Consider the following 16,714-nt stretch of genomic DNA (forward strand, 5'->3'; position numbering starts at 1 on the left):
TGTCACACCTGCAGCTGAAGTTTGGATGAAACACAACGCATTCCTGTTCACACCCTGCATGACTCTGTTTCGTCATCCCAAGTCTCAAACTCCCAGATATTTCAGCCTGCTGGGTTTTGTTTTGTTTTGTTTTTTTTCTATTCCTTTGACAGGTGCTCAGGACTTCAATATGTGAGTGTCTGGGTTGCTGTAACTGTGATTATCCTCAGTACTATTTTCTTAGTGAATTCCTCTAGGAAGTGTTTTCTTTTTTGGATAGACTTGTTATTCTTTCTTCCTTTGCTTTTCTGACTTCTCAATCCAGCAATGCTACCCACTCGTCTGTGAGTAGCACTTCGACTACATGGACTGAAAGGGTGAGGAATTGAATTGGATAAACCATTTTGTTTTCTAGATTATATATTTCAGTTGAGATTACCTGAATGCTAGTTAAGAGGTGTGATAGTTAATCGTGACACTGCAAATTATTACTTATATATTTAAAATTCCTTTAATACAATAAGCTCCAATGAGGTGAGCACCTGTCTCCTTCGTCTTGCCCTGTCCATGCAGGGTCAGGCTGAGGCCCTGCTGGTGGTCACCAAACTCTTCCTGCAGCCCTGCTGGGCCCCAGCTGGGTGTGAAATGCACGCTTCCATGCACACATCACTCCTCAATTTAATTTAAATCATTTCTTCTTTGTCGTTAGTCTTTATTAATGCAGTATGGCATTACTGGCTAATTTTAGGTGCAGCATAGCTGAAAGCTGCAAGGCTCTGCGAAGCTGTATATAGATATCCTGGTAGGAACATTCCAGTAGATCGCAACATGAGTGCAGAAGAAAGTTGAAAGTAAATAAGAGATCTGTGAGATAATTCTCTGGGGAGTTTTCACAGCATACCACACATCACTTGCAAGGATAGGCTTTCCTTTCACTTGAAGGGCCACACAAAGTAAATTCTGTTTCTTGGGCAATTAAAGAATATAGGACAGGAGGTCTTTTCAGTTTTATACTTCAACGTGTCTATGGGAAGCCTTTATTTGTACTGAGGAAAATACGCTATTTACATATCTTTTCAGGAGCATAGTTAATATTAAATATAGAAATAGACACACGTTTATGTAAAATCTAAGTCTTGCTTCATCAGTTTCTATGTGAAACTCCCCAAATGTAAATGGCGGCAGTCCTCTAACCCCAGCTCAAACAAAAATAGTATTCATTTCACAGGGGTGTTACTCAGGCCCCAGTGGGTACGGCTGCGTATGGCTGCAGGCGAGGAGGGACGGTCTGGGCTTGTGCGCGCTGCGGTCTGAGGGCTGGGAGGGGGCTGGCTGCTGATGGGCGCTGTGGGGTGCCCCCCGTGCAACTCCAGCCCTGGTTCCTCCAGCAGGGGAACCGCCACCTGCCAGGCGCTGAAGGGTCTGCCCTGGGGTTCCCAGCGGGATGCGAGACGGAAGGGCACAGAGAGCCCCGCTCCATCGTGTGGGTGCAAATCGTGGCATTTGTGGGTGGCCAGGAAGCCCTACGAGGAGGCCCAGATCTTGTAGTGGGTAAAAATGCCAGCAGCAGGCTAACGGTTTGAGGTGTTTTTTTTTTTGTCATAGGAGTTTGTCAGGGTTAATCATTATAGACACTTAAATTGTTTCTGCTTAGGTGAATCTCTTGCAAATTCTATGTGTATTTCTGACTGCTTGGAATTTTATCGCCAACATCTGTTTGAAATGCTTTTGGGGATTCAGATGCTCCAGTACAGTTCAAATGTGAATGCCATCATTTTTCAAGGTGCTAATGTTTTCAGTTTGGATGATAACGCTTTAAACAAAACAGGCAAAAAAAACAACAATGGAGGATGGCACGGGTAGTGTGATGATTGCAGCAACATTTTTTAAGTGCCCAAGATGCTAATTTTCTTTTTCTTTCCATTTCAGATTGATGACCTATACAACCTCAGCAAATCCTTCTTTTAACTCATGGGTATCAAGACTCTAAATGTTTCATGTTATCACAACTAGGACCTCACCTCCTCCTCCTCCTCCTCTTCCTCTGTAAATGGGTACGATGCATCCAGTTCAGTTTGTTTACTTTACACAAACCTCAGGAGTTAGTTGACTGAGCTGCACATCCTGTGTTGTGCCAAGCAGAAGCACTGTGACACCTGGACAATGAGTCTCTCTTACTTCATCCTCTACCATAAGGACTTAGCTGGCCACAATGAACTGATGTGCCCACCACTATGTCATGGTGAGAATGGGTATTTTACTAGCACATTTACACAACTTCATTTGCTGCTGAAAACCTGTATGACAAATCATCATTGTAAATTATTACATACAAAACTTAATGTTGGTTGAAGAGTATTAAATATTTAACATAGGTTTTGATTTATACATGTACTTTTTTAATTAAAATGTAACTTTTCCTACAGCACATCTTTTTTGATGTGGAACTGAGGTATACTATATTCTGTTGTAAACAGAGTGGGAAACCTGCTTAAAACAAGGCTTCTAAGAATAGAGTTAGGGTACTATTCTTGTTTTAAGATTGTAATTCAGAAAATAATATAATACGAGTCATTGGTCCCTGGGCCTTGATTGTACAGTCATATTTACTGATACTATCAGTTGTAAGATAACCCTGATGTTGAGTTGAGTTCTTTCCAAAAGAAAAGTAATTTTGTACTCCTTGTAAAATAATAGTCTGTATTAACTACAATGAAGACAAAATTTACTGTACATGGTATTTACAAGTGTCAACTTGAGTTCATCAATTGCACAGGAACTGACAAAAAAAATCAGAAGAAAAAAAAGAAATCAAAGTCTTCCATTGTATATATTGTAAAGAAAAGAAGAAAAACAACCAACAGAAAACCACAAAACAAAATGAACACAAAAAAAGGGTGAACTTTTCAAATTAACTCTTTCCCTGGAATGAAAATGTGGGTGTTTGTAAATTCTGGAAATCTCTTTCTATATGTAATAAACTAGATACTGTTTTATCTGCTGTAGTTTGTTTGTTTGTTTGTTTTTCTTGGTGAGCTGTCTCACATGTTTCAGATTGTCCTACCAGCTTTCTTTGATGTTGCCACTGTGTTTTTAAGATCAGCTTTGGATCACCACAGTTTAAGAATTAAAAAATTATATTGTAATTAGGTGTAGCAGGGAGTACGCTTCCTTGAATATTTCACTAAAATTCTTATTTCAGTTTTCTGGGGAATCTTCAGGATACAGTCCTCCTTCCACTTAAGTCGGTAGGAGAATTCACAGCAAGTGAAACCACTGGAAGCCACAGCAAGACTTCAGCATGAGATTTTTGCAGAACAGCCCAGATGATTGTCTGGAATTCGGTGCAAGAGGAAGAATGAGGAAGAATTCTTCTGCGACTTCTCCTGTGCTTTACTCTGGGTCTATGCATATGAAATTCTTTTGTGTGTAGCGTTTGCAGAGCTGTAATTCTTCTGGGGACTGGAGAAATGTTGAGATCCTGGATCTTAAAGCAAAATGTTGTTGAAGTGATAACTGAACATGAAGCCATGTCAGGTCCCTGTTGGTCATCCTTCTTGCTTCTGCGAAGCAACCCTATGGACCAGGGCACGTTCAACAGGATTTTTGTTACCACAAAAAGTTAGGCACTCAATGCACCAGCCCTCTCTGCACAATGGCTGTCAAACCCTCAAAGAAAGGATTTCTTTCCCCTGAGGTGTTTATGATGTCTGGGGTTAGGCTGAGGTTAATGCAGTGTCCTCTTCTGACTGCAGTATAGATGAAGGGGACATTGCACAGCTGTTTTTCACCTCTCCTTTTGCTTGGAGGCTGATCGTTCCCTTAGATCTGCTGGTATCATTGCACATATATAACCCCTTTTTGACCTTGCCAAGTCAAAATATTCAGTGAAGAAGGGTCTTACAGCTTAAAAATATTTTAAATATTTGAATCATTCCCGATCACTAGCAAAAACTGCATGAATAGTGATTCTGGCAGACCTGAGGGTGTTGTTGAATGGTTGAGGCTGCAGCCTGAGATGGACCTGTGGCTACCAAGGGTGCTGCCTTTGGAAATCTTGGCCTTTGCTGACAGGACAGTCTCCACCAAAAGAGGCTGATACTGATTGGTAAAATGTGAGGCGTTGCTCGTTGTTTACATAGGAAAGGGCAAGTTGATCCACAGAAGCTTATCCCTTGCTCATGAAGAGCATCAATATGCGTTTTTCTAAAGAACCATGAATATGTAAGAATGTAGCATTTGCTTCAAAAAGAAAGCCACATGCCTCAGACGAGTGCTTAAATTTGTAAGTTACTCATTTTCATTTTATCTTATGATCCTTTTTAATGGGGTTTAGTTGCGATGTCAATCTGTGTATGTTCAGAAGTAAAGTAAATAAATAATCACCCCTGTCAAACACTTTCCCCACAGCCTTCTCCATCCTAACATAAATTCTCACAGTGTTTGATTTGGTTGCTAAATATTAGCGCGTGTTGATGTTAAAGTGCCTTGGATAAAACAGTATTTTCTGGCCATTGTTCTTTGCATTGTTTCAGATAACTTGCATGCTCCAGCAATAACTAAAACAGATTTGTTGGTACTGGAAGCTACTGTTAAATGTTAAGAGGCGTTAATGAGCACATTTAATTGAGGCGGAACTATTTTGCAATGATAGATCTATGAACACATTTTATTTATGAAGTATATATATTTTTTAAATGTAGAAATTGGCAATGGTGATTATATTGGTTGGAGAAGTGGGTGGAGGATAGTGCTGCTGTGATGGGTTGATCTGTCCATTCATGTCATTAGTACATACAGCCACAAAAAAGTGCTTATTAATGATGTTAACATGCATGTTAACATTTTGGTTTAGTGATTATTTTTTCCTTCAGTAAAATTATACCTGCCTGTTTAGCAAATATGTTTTGATAATATTTTAAACAAAAATAATCTGTAACCAAATGATCATCGTGATGTTTCTTCATAATTATTCTTACAAATTCCAGACTTTAATAAATATAATGTTATAAAGCAAACCCTTTTAAATTAAAGTACAAATTTGTCAACAATATGGTACTATCCTACCTTATCCCTTTATGTATTCTGTTGTTTTGTCTGACACAGAAGAGATCATTTCTTTAAGTTGGAAAATGAAAAAATGGGATCTGTCCTGCATCAGCTTGTCAAACTCAGATGCTCAGGAGTTGGTTGGTTTTTTGGTTTCAACTGGAAGTTGCTGGTTATTATTTGTTTCTTTCTGCTTCCATTACTGGCAGCTTCAATCCACCCCCACCCCCAAAAAAAATCTATGCCGAATGCATTTATTAGTCCTATAGGTTGAAAATGAATGGGGTTGGAAAAATGGTTTGAAGCAGTCTGCAGGAGTAATAGCAATGCTTATAGATGTTTTTTGTTTGTTTTGCAAGGATTGCCATGTTAAAGCTAAATTTGTTGCTGAGTTGGCACATATGTTGTCAAGCTCCAGATAAATTTTCATTCTTCTAGCCTTTGATATTAACCTATTTAATTAGCATTTAAAATGTCAAGTCTTCTATTTTTTTTCTCCTAGCAGAAATACAAGTTCAGAAAGGAAAAAGGAAACTCAGGCCACGTTTGTAGATATATTCTAGAGCTGTTGCATATTTAAGAACTAAGCATCCGTGTCCATCTTGCTACCAGCTGACTTTTAGCTGATGCTTTTATTCATGCCCTCTATAACACTCAAGGGCTGTGTAATGAGTAGTATGTGCTTAAATGGGTTCTATCAACTCAATATGTGTTGTACTTTAGTTACGTAAGTCTACTGTGCAATAACCGAGATTAATGCTGCAATATGAACAGCTTTCACATTTGCTTTTGAAATGATTAGCCAAAGCTAGTACTTGGTAGGAGCTTAAGTACAGCACATCAACTGTTAATTGAATCAGTCTGGATAGATGTATAAGTGCTTTGTTCTGCAACTTAATTCACCTAAGCTAGTTTACCTTGAAGAAGTGATACTGAAAATAACTAATAACCTATCCTCTTAAAGTGAGAGTGAATCCTTTGTCCATCTCTTGTGTGACCTCCCACCCATCTTTGGGTGAAGCCTATGTTTTTGGCCTGCAAGCCTTGAGGCTAGTTCACTGGTGTAAAGTTACAGTATTCACACTTGTCCAGTTCACCTTGTATTTATCTGCTTATTAATAATTTCATTTTGCTATGACTTTGAAGATAGCATAAATAAGCTGTTTGTGAACATACCGGATGCCCATATAAAATTATCCAGTCTGTAGGATGGTGAATGGAAAAAGAGTGGAAATTGGAAAAAAAATAAGGACTTTGAGTTTGTAGAAAAGGTCTTTTTTTTTTTTTTTTTTCTTTTTTCTTCCCTTTGGGGGCCTCTAATATGACACTATTCTCATAAAGGATGAAATGAGAAATCTAGCTGAGATAGGGGGGACCATGATCTGCCCCACACACTTCTTTCCAAATACATGTTCTGAAAAAACATATATGAGAAGATAAGGTGGAGACTAATAAAAAAGCAGACATTATTAGAACTTCTTCATTTAAATACATTCACGTTCTACATTTGGGATAACAGTAATGGGATAATCAAATGTTTGTCTATGCTTGCAATAGATGGGCCTCTGGGAGGGAGGGGGAGCTTGGACACCTTGTGCCTCATAAATTGTACCAAGAGTATGTTTTCTGTAAGAAGCTCTGTGCTGTTCTGATCTACTGATCTGAATCGGTAGATGGTTTGAAAATCAGTGCTTTGCATTACCAAAATGCATGGAAGAAAAAACAAACAAAAAAAACAAAAACCATGCAAAAGTAACTGCTGGGAAATACCCCAACACTGCATAACCTATGAAAAGGTTTTGTTTGGTAGGTACCTCTCTGGCTGCTGGGACCCCCAGCCTCCTATTTCTGCTGTATTAGGATACTTGACAGTTATATTTGGAGATTGGCAGCAAACAAATGAAATAAAACTTATGTGCACTCTGTAGATTAAACAAATAGAATTCATCTATTCGGAGAAATCAAGTTAATCTGTAGGCAGATAAATGATATTGAATCACAATGACATAATGTGTTGTGACTGGAAAAAAAATATATATATTTATGCTTTTTCAGCTGCTCTCAGGCCCTGCTTGTATTTATGGAAAATGGAGCACAGAGTATTTGGAGGAATGAGACCTGACTGGAGAACTTGCCTCCTGTGTTTGTAGAGGGTAGAATGTCACAGGGAAAAACTATTACAACAGCAGTGATGCCACAAAATTGATAAAAATACAGGATAACGTCTGTGACAATTTGCCAGTAACTTTTGAAAAGTTCCTCCTTACTGCTCTGTTCCTGTTTGAGAAGTCAAAGGTTTGTGGCATTTTAAGTATACTGTATGTGGTAGTCACAAAGTCAGTCTGTCTTGTATACTTTTATTTTTTAATTTTAATTTAATGTCATGAAGCAATGTTCCTGGTGCGGAAGAAGGCCTGGAAATCCCGGCCTACTGCTTAAAGCTGGCCTGTACAGGGACAGCAGTGGGAGAAGGCCTCAGGGCCCACCACCCTGTTTAACTAGGAAATGATAGCTCCTATCTCTCATTTTCTTGTTGTTTGCTTGTTTGTTTGTTTGTTTGTTTGTTTGTTTTTAAATAACCAATTATCAATTAGACTGTGTAAAATGTCAGTTATTCTGTGAATCTTTTATTGTCAACAAAATGTTGAAATGTCATGGTGTTCTCAGTTTTTCCTCAACAGTGAGATACTGCCCCTTCAGGTTTATTCAGCGTAGCATAGTGCTGGTTTTCCACTTCTTTGAACATTAACTGAAAAAGAAAGGATTCAGTTCTTTCTAGACTGTTTGGAAATTTGAGGAATGCAAGAGTTTGAGGACAACAAAATTTCTCATAGCCTGATTCTTTCTGCAGTCAGCTCAGGTGAGTGCAAGGCAAACTCATCTCTTTCTGTCCTCTGGCCATATTTTCTGAAATCAAGAACGAGATGTTGGTTTTTCTTTTAAAAAGTTTACAGAAATGAGGTGACCGTGGTCACAGTCTCGATCCCAAACACTACAGCCCATGGAAGGCCGAAAAGTGATGGTTATTTGTCTTTTAAATATGGATATGACTGACCTGAGAGGAAGAGGGTGTCTTCCAGCAACCTTTATGTACTCCCAAGTTTTCAGTAACTTCCAGCAACCTTTATATACTCCCAAGTTTTCAGTAACTAGAATTTGATTATATTTTCTTCAGTGCAGCCTGAAGACCCTGTGCACTGAATCTGAATGCTTTCACCTCCTCAGAGGAGGAAGTCATCGATGTCCTGCCTAGCCTGCCATTTTACCTCATCTTCTGGCTTTCCTCAGCTACATGGCAGAGTAATCTCATTCATACTGTCAGTGTGCCTTTATCAGCAGCATGCTTTGCATTAATTTTAGCTGCTTCTCAGTGGGCCTGTGATGGCCATAATGCGGCCTGTTGCTGAAGCTTGCTGGCTTCCCTCAGTAACATGGCCCTCCTCCCATCCCAACCCTCAGTGCCACCTCAGGGGCACCCCCCAGGAAAAGGTAAGCTGAAACTCTGCTCTTTCCCAAACCTGCCAGAAAAGAGTTTGCCTGGCCTGATTCTTTTTCAGGCTTTCTCTGTGTGAAGTGGTGTGGTAATCTATTGGCTCATCACCAGTCTCTCAGTCATGTGGCTAATCCAGAGGGTTGTCGTCTGAGGTGAAAGATGAGGGGAAGGATCTGAAATGACACATGTATGTGAAAGATCAAGACACTCCTGTCTGCTGTGTTATTTTTAAAATTAGAGCTAACAATGAGACATGAGCAAGCTGTTTGTTCTTACCTCCTCCAAAACAGTGTATGAGTGTGGATAAACCAGTTAATATTGTTGTCTTAGCTTTTCATATGCAAAATGAAGATGATTGTTACCTTCTTCACAGAGCTGCTAGGAGGATTAAATATAGAATAAGAACTACTCAACTCCTGCAGTGTTGAGTAACACAGAATTACTTGTAAAGAGAATACGTGAGCTTCATTGTTGCAGAACAGTAGTACTATCCAGCCCTTCTTCTCTCTCCAGATTTCCGCTTTAATGCTTCCTCTGTTCTTTTTAGTGTTATCTTGTTCAGTCAGATCACTTGGTTGCTGGAAGGTCTCATTCTCTATCCCAGCAGTCCCCTTCGATCTTGTGTTTCTTTTTAGCTGTTGCACAGTCAAGGTGTTCCCACCAGAATGTGTTTTGAGCCAGGTCTGCAGTTCTTCTCAAAAACCTTCTTTGTAATCTATTAATGGAAGTCATGCTTGTCCCCGATTGAGGAGAACATACCAGCAAAGCTTTCTGGAGACATACTGTGAGTAATATCACTGAATTGACTTGGACTTACATGACCCAAGAATTAGGAAAAGTGCGAAACTCTTAACTTGAAATTGGCCTGGTGCCACTGGGTCATGCAACTACAGTCTCTGCGATTTTTATGAAGAGCAGATGAGCTTGTAGCATTAATTTTTTGGGGAAACAAGACTGTTTCTCCACAGCCTAGAATTAGTTTGGTTTAAAAAGGCTCTGTCCTCTCTGTTATCTTTGGTTGAAAATGATGGCTGGATGGAATACCAGGTGGTTTTGTCTGGCTGGGTAATTTTGTTCCTGACTAGCTAGATGCCATGATTTCATTGGAAATAAGACCTCTGAAATAAAAAGTGAGCTAACATATTTCTTCTTTTTCTCTCTTTTTCCTTTCTAAACATTATTTCGTGAGTACAATTTCAAACACTGTCACATAGGTCACAATACTACTCAAAAGTTGTCAACTTCCAGTGTGGATCATAGCAACCTATTAAGCTTATTCTGGTTCTAGAAGTAGCAAGAAACTAGAAGACTAATGGCTAAGTGAATTTGCTGCTTTCTTTTGATGAGATCTAGAATGAACTTTGTGTTAGGAGCAGAGTCTCTTTCACCCAATGTGTTTGTTAACACCTTGCTAGCTGGCAGTGCAGTGAAATTGTTTCCTAATGAAACTTCCAGCACTGTAAAATCATCACATATCCTTGATAAGCAAATAACATGGTGAAAACAGTAATGTGGGTGTGTTCATCCATTTTCGTAACAGTGTTGTTATTTAAGCAAAATGGTTGTCAGGTATAACAGCAATATAAACTGATGCCAAATAGGTTAGCTCTTTCTAGCAGAGCTGTGATGAACATCACAGCTTTAAGAATTTACTGTTTTGTTTGGTTGTTGTTTGCTTAGTATATTTTTGCTACTTAGTACCTTTGTGTGTGTGTGCAGGGTTGAAAGCACTTTCAGAAGCTTGTCAGTGAAGAATCTATGATTGATCACATCACAGTAGACATTCAGATAGGTTCTCTCTAATAAATTCATACTTGATCTTTATGTAGACACTTATTGTGTCACTTTGCAGAAATCAGCAAATCTAGCTCCAGGGATCGCCAGAAGTTATTTTGGGAAATTACTGGAAGTACACTCTCAGTCTGAAAATAGTTCAAGCCAATTCTCAAAAAGAAGAGTTGAGACATGAATGACATACAATTCACATAGGTAACTGTCATTAGATGTAATACTTCCCTAAAAAAAATACTCCAATAGCTATAATGAGAAGGAAACCAGAAACAAAACTCAATAAAGGAAATAAATTACAGGTCCAATGTACTCAAATTCCTCCTTTGTCATCTTTGCCTATTTTGTTGCTTTCAGTATTTCTGCATTTTTATTTATTTATTTTTATTTTTTTTAAGGAAAATTTACCCAGCAAACAAGTCAGTTTTCTTATGTCTATCATTTACATTCTTGGTTTGTAATGTTGACAAACCAAATTTAGATTTATGACTATCTTTGATTTAACAGCCTTAGTGTTCTTCTGTAGTTCCATCTTTAATATACCTATTTGGTGCTATTGCTGTACTACAATACTCTTAGTTAAATTGTTACCTCTCTTAACTAAATTCTCTCTCCAAGTGTAGGACTGTGCACATTTCCATTGATCATGTAGGGTTCATGATCAAAATATTCAAAAAAACCCCTCCAGATAGAGGTTTTACCTCCTGTGCTTCTGCAGAGGAGAAAGGTCATGAGGGTTAAAATGTCAATGCTGATTTTGCTGCAGTAAATACAATGCTTCCATATGATCACAACTTTAAATTCCTTCTACAACTTTGTCACTGCCAAAATTAATCAGGGTAATGTATGGCAGAGTGAACTGAAATATGTGAACATGATAAGGTATCCTGACTTCCTAAAGTAGGAAAAAAGCATTCATTTTTCAGAGTAAACTGAGTTAAAAGAAGATAATTCTCTAGACCAGCAGCTTATTTTGAAAATAATTATATGACATAAAGTAATCTAAGTCATTGGTGTTTGTATGTTGTTTAAATAGAGTAGCTTGCAGTGAGGCTGCTTAAACAAAGGAGGGAGTTTGGTGTTGTAAGGATTCTTTGTTTGGGGGCGAGGGGAAAGGAGTGGTTCCCTGCCGGTGTTTTAGGTAACGGGAACTGCACGTGGGCTTGTGTGGGAGAACATCATGCACAGCTCCCATAAACCAGTGCCATGAGGCACAAAGCAAATAGGGACTTCTTGTATTATTATTGGTCACTCAATCCCCTGGTTTAGAGCCAGTTTAGGGAGTGGAGAATAGAGGTAACAGTTCCTCAAATCAGCAAAATTCAGCTGAGCTGAAAGTTAGGCAATAGTCTCAAGCTTGCACGTGTTTACGCAGGGAAGCAACAGGTTAAAAAACGTAGCCAGCAAAGACTGGAAAAAGCCTAGCACAATCCACAGCCGTGATCTTTGCCCACGGACACTGCATGACCAGCGTGAAGCTTGGCTGCTGACCTGAAGCCGGCTGGCACCAGAGCGTCGATCCTCTCCGCACCGGCCTTGCCTGACCCCACGCAGCACTTGAGGCCTGCGGAGCAAGGTGCACCTCACTGTCAGAGGGCTCAGCCCGTGATCACCAGTGTCTGCGGCCCTTCCTGTGGAGCATCTCCAGTGCTGTGAGGGCTCTGCCACCCAGGTCCCAGCCCAGCAGCAGCTGCACCCAGTCTATCTGCAGCAGTGGGAAGCCACGCAATTGCTATCAACCACTCATCCCCAATGGGGGAAGTTATGGGGCCATTCTTCGGGTGTACAGTGGCAACATACCTGACTAAAACAAATGAGCGTTTGGCTGCAAGCACCTGAATGCCTGCCTTGGCCACAGTAGCAGACAGAACATGTCATGACTAAGTAAATTCCTGCAGCCCACACAGTCAAAGTGGTCCTCTTTTGGTTTTATAATTTATGAATATGTCACTGGGAATAAACACAGGGCTTGTGTGCTCCAGGCAGTGTTTAAGGCTGTATATTGCTCTTGTTTCACTGCATAACAAAATCCCCACCGCAGATGGCAGCAAGGCCAGAGACAAAGCTTATAATGAATTGGTGTTAATACTTTTTTTCCCCACATACAGTTGGAGTTTTGTAAACATTTTTGTGTTCGTATCTTCTCGTCTATACAGAATCCCTGCGTCCTCTGCACCTGTGTGGAAAATCTACAGCTGCTCTTCGAGTGACGTGACCTAGATTTTAAAACAAAAACTGCCCAGGAGGCTTTCAGCTGTAGCCTTACATTTTAACTGGAACTGAACTTTCCAAAAGTACGTTGGCCTTGATAAAGTTCTGGAACGGGTGAGCTGAGGAGGGAATTCTTGCAATTCAACCCTGGCTTTCAAATCCAGCTAGTGTAATTACAGTTTTGCTACTGGCCAGTAGCGCTGCTCTGGATAGCATCAAAGCATTCTTGTAAAACATTTTGAACTACTCCCAGTGACCACTTCTGTGGTCAGTATATAGTAACTTCTGAGTACATATTAAACTGTGCCTTGTCCAAAGAGTTGTGCAGTTTCTATATGCAGCCACCAGCACAGATCTGTGTGAATTAGCCACGTACCAAAACGACCAGGTAATTGTGAAGAACAAATAATTTGAGTAGCTGGGCATCAAGGCATTCATTGCATAACTGCACTTCAGACACTGTCTGGAGTCAGTGGCAGCTTCCCAGGCAGGATCTATCATATCGGCTCCTGCATCTGGAATGGGCTGTATCAAAAGCTTTAGCAAATCTATGCCTACAGAAATGCAATTTGACTTTAATCAATTTTATTGTTAAAGAGGAAAACGTAGATAAAATCTTTAAGACTGCAGAAAGGAAAAATTTAATTTGTAGGAAGCTAATTAATTTGTTTTTAAATTTTTTTTTCAGTCTCTTGGCAGAGGGCAGCTTGTTTAGAGAACCTGACTGGCTGGTAGCAGAAGACAGCATCCATAGCGGTGGTGTTTCTCTGTGCGAAGGTTAGTGAAAATTACTTGTATTTATTTTCTTCTTTCTCAAAGGAAATAAACTATGGCCATCCAAAGGAAAATAAAAAGAAGGAAAAAATGAATTAGATAGTAGTGTAGTAGATAAGGAAGGACATACTGGGAGAAGAATCAGAAAGTGACTATCAAAGTGTGTGTGTATCAATCTGTGTGTAAAAACAACAAATGTACAAACAGCACCTATTGCAAACTAACCAACAGTCACAAATCATCCTTGAAAACTCTATTTTTGTCCCACAACAGCCTTAACATCTGTATTAAGTAGGCATTTATTCATTATTGGATTACATAGTGAATTACAAGTGATGTTTTTTGTTTGGATTCAAGTTATGGCTTGCTTTATATTGCAGTTGTGATGCACATGTTGTAGCGGATGTTTTTAAAGAGGAGTATCTGTTAGAGGAAACGTTTAATTATTTGTGTTTTAAATGTGTAAAATATTCACTCAGGACTCAATTTCATTAACAGACACATTTCTGTGAGATCGGGGTACGATTCAGCAGTTTCTGTTGAAGCAAGGGAAGTTTGGAATTATTTTCCTGAAGGTGATAGTCATCCTGGATCTCTGTCAGTGTAAATGCAGTCTGTATATGATCCTTGCTTCTGAGCAGGCTACTTAGTAAATTAGACAATCCTTTTGTATTGCTGCTAGGTTTGAGGGCTCTCTCTTCTGGAAAAAGACAAATACACAGATAAATCTACCTACCTATTTAGATGATACCCGAAGAATTTCTCTGAAATGCTTGTGCAGTATTTTGGGTTTATATGCAATACAAAAGACTGGCATAGAGAAGGAAATAAATTGAGGCCAAATGTTTACGTTACCTGTTGTCATTGCATATTAATTGCGGTTTCTATTTATAATACTGTATGTAATGAAAGAAATGAAATAATGAAATTTCCCATAAAGTATGTAAGGTTATCATAGTTGTCAGTCAGCCTATTCTGATAATGCCGTGGAACTAAGCATCAATTTTCAAATGCTCTCCTCTTCCTACTTTTCCTATCAGCTTGCTGCTGCTATTCTTAACTCCTAAGCAGACAGCATTTGTGTTGGAGGAAGTTGAAAAAGAGGTATTTCATGTCTGTGTTTCTCATTGAGAACAGTTTAAAAGCTGGAGAGATACATCTGAACGTTTGTGTGAAAAACAATGCAAATAATACAAACCTATGAGTTTTCCAATGAAGTATTGTTTTTAAAACAGGTGAATTTTTTACAAGGTCATTAGCAATTACTTCAATGTGACAGACATAGAAAGTGTCTTTATTATATGTTTCCATGTGTTAGAATAGGCCTGATTTCCCTAAGTGTGAGGCAATGACAGATACTGTCTTCTCCATTGGGATCGGAGGTTATGCAGCATTTCTGAGAACCAAGCCACTTGCTGCTACTTCTGCACTCCTGAAATGAACTTCTTAAGGCATTCAGAACTATAAAAAGTGATTTATATAATTCTCTGATATTGTGAATTATTTGAAAAACCCTTGTATTTTCAGGAAAAATAGAGCCATTCTTATGACATCATTAAAGAGTGACAGACCTAAAACTAAACAAAACAAAAAAATCACATTTGGGTAAGCTATCATGCATCATTTTAGGGTTTAAATCTTTGTTCTTTGCATTTTATTAGGATTTGCAGTGCTTTTTCTGTTCTTTTCTGTTTAAAGGAGATAGTGCTGATAAAGAAACAGCTCTTTTCCTGCTTGGTATGAACTCTTGCCTTTAAGTTAATAAACCACATAACATATATGTGCATGCATGCACATAAATAACAATTTTTAGAAAGAGAGAGAGGTGAATGCTGGGAGAACCACCTCAATAACTTTATGAACTTAAGTGCTGACTGCTCTGAAGAGTTATGATCCTTCTGTTTAATGGTGAGCATTGCTGTAGGGTCATATTACTATTCTTTCTGCTGTATATATTTGCTTTCCTTCTTGCAATAAAAAGAACCCTTGCTTTTACTGTAGGCATTTCCAATTTGCAACAGATCAGCAACCTACTGTTGTTTCTTTGTCAAGGCCAGGCCCTCAGTACCTGTCCTTTATGGGGCTTTCCAGGTGATTTACTAGCTATGACTTTCCCTTCGTACAACATCTGAAATTTCATCAAAATAATTTGGAACATACTGGGATCAAATAAATAGCATAGCTTGAAATATTTATTTTCCAAGATAACCACACTAAAACTTGCCAAACCAAACATTATCATTAAAAATGTGGCTCAACAATAATGCCTACATCTGAACTGGAGTGGAAGGGGTTTCATGGGAAAAAGTTCTCTCAACAATATGCTCTCTACTTGGAGTAGAGAAAGCATACCTAATTTAAATGAGTTTAAACTGAAGCCAGTACTGTGTCTGATCTTTATTATCTGCTATCTTTTCAGAGTATATTTCTTTATTTTTAAAGTGCTAGCTCAAGAAAATTCCCCCCTCACTTTTTTGGTTTTGTTTTGTTTTTGAGGAGTCATTAGGGAAAGTAAACTATATTTCCATCAAAGTCTCTTCTTCTGCTTTGCCTTTGAATTTTGTGACTTTGGGACCCCTAACAGAACATTGAGCTAATTCTTGGCTATACAGTGCTTGGGGAGTTCGGCTTGAAGTATAATTTGTAGCATTTGAAACTAGGGAAAAATAAAGGTTACATGATGAGATTATTGGAAAGGAAGTGGGAAGAGAGAAACTGGATGTTGGGTTTATCAGCTTTGCAGTCAGTACTGGAGACAGATTCCCAAATTTAGTAGTGTCATCTAAGAACAGCTCATGCCTTTTAAGTGGCTTTGAGGCTTTTAAGTGACTTGAGGCTCTGAGAGGCAGTTTCCACACTTTTCATAATCTACCTGAAGTTTGTTAATAGAGTTATGTCTGTCACAGATCGGAACGACAGAGCAGGGCATATTCTTCAACATCGTCACCTCGTCCAGCTCCACAGATGAAGACCAGCGTGAGTTGATAAAGCCAGCTGCTAATTTAGTTGAAACGTCTTTTCCCTTCATTTTTTGTGAATGAAACAGGTGAGATAAGTGCTCTGAGGAGGACGGTGGCAGAGGGCGAACCACGTGAACAGTTTGTCTCCCAGGGACTGGATAGCAGTAGTACAGATGCAAAGCACCAGATCAAGAGGATAAGGGGATTAAGTAATCAGGGTAAATTCCTCTTCCTGATAAACTCAGTGGAAACTTTGCTATTGTCTCCTCTGATTCTTTAGCAACGAGAGCTATGATTAATCAGCAGTGCGGAGTTTGTCTTCTTTTTTGTGTGCAGTTTGTTCCAGGAGGTTTCTAGGAGGAAGGAGAGGGGATGGTGAAGCATTAGACTGCCGTGCTTTCAGCTGGCCTTTCCTGTCCTTTCCACGTAAACTTTTCTATCAAGTATCATACAAGTACAT

General features: G+C 39.1%; 1 protein-coding gene and 1 long non-coding RNA gene across 2 annotated transcripts in view; both read left to right on the plus strand.

The window, feature by feature from the left end:
- IRS1 (insulin receptor substrate 1) overlaps positions 1-2,980 on the plus strand; it is a 51,679-nt gene extending 48,699 nt beyond the window's left edge. The window contains exon 2 of the mRNA XM_035545068.2: positions 1,909-2,980. The gene's annotated coding sequence lies outside the window, so the exon portion shown is untranslated. The remainder of the gene's footprint in view (positions 1-1,908) is intronic.
- A 9,402-nt stretch (positions 2,981-12,382) lies between these two features.
- Positions 12,383-16,443, plus strand: LOC118247266 (uncharacterized). Its single transcript, XR_004778327.1, has 3 exons — positions 12,383-12,603; positions 13,209-13,297; positions 16,341-16,443. It is a non-coding gene; the product is annotated as an uncharacterized LOC118247266 (long non-coding RNA).
- The last annotated feature ends 271 nt before the right edge of the window (positions 16,444-16,714 follow it).

Source organism: Cygnus atratus, chromosome 9, assembly GCF_013377495.2.
Source record: "Cygnus atratus isolate AKBS03 ecotype Queensland, Australia chromosome 9, CAtr_DNAZoo_HiC_assembly, whole genome shotgun sequence".
NCBI classification, from domain to species: domain Eukaryota; kingdom Metazoa; phylum Chordata; class Aves; order Anseriformes; family Anatidae; genus Cygnus; species Cygnus atratus.